Source organism: Melozone crissalis, unplaced genomic scaffold (genome assembly GCF_028551555.1).
Source record: "Melozone crissalis strain CALT ecotype California unplaced genomic scaffold, PUWL_Pcris_2 ptg000107l_1, whole genome shotgun sequence".
NCBI lineage: Eukaryota > Metazoa > Chordata > Aves > Passeriformes > Passerellidae > Melozone > Melozone crissalis.
In genome coordinates this window covers 2,955,389-2,956,151 of record NW_026535884.1, presented here as the reverse complement: position 1 = coordinate 2,956,151, position 763 = coordinate 2,955,389, and positions in this window count along the sequence as shown.

Sequence of the window (763 nt, the reverse complement as noted above, 5' to 3'; positions counted from 1 at the left end):
CTGGAGGTGAGGAGGAGGAGGAGGAGGAGGAAGGAAAGGAGGAGGGCAGCCGAGCCAGCTCAGCAGCCAGAGTGGGGTTTCTGCCTGCCCACGGCACAGGAGGCACTGTGTGGTTTGTGTTTTCCTGGAGCATCTCTGCATCCAGCAGTGTAAGGACAGCACGTTTTTCTCATCCCTGCTCGCCGTCCGTGTTCTTCATGGTGTCCCAAACTGAGAGGGCTTTGTCACTGCAACAGACTCAGCCCTGACCTGTGCAGGGACTGGTGTGAAGCCACATCCTGCATTTCCATGGACTGCCAAATGCACCGCTTCCCTCAGCAGAGTCAGAAAAATCCTGTTTGTCCATTACCAATGTGTTCTTGTACTTAAAGGTTGGTGTATATATAAATAGAATGTACATACAGTAAACTCGTTGTGCTGTAAGGAGAAAGATTTATTTTCATGTAAGCTATAAAAATTGATACTGACTCCTGAGACACCGCAGTGTCAAGTAAATTAATTCCATGTTGTAGCATGTAAACATGCAGACAATCCTGTCTCCAGCCTTATCTGTTCAAAACTCAGTTTTTTCCCTCCTCTGAATCTCTTGCATGCAGTTGAGGAGGAGGGGGAAAGCCAGTGAATGTCCTGAGAAGTCAGAGGTCTGGATAATCCCTCCCTGCTCCCTTGGGGAGTTTTGTTGACAGGTCAGACCTGACAAGCTGGAATGTCATGGTGTAAATTCCATCTTTTTGGAGCATGGCATGGACTGGCCGACCAATTC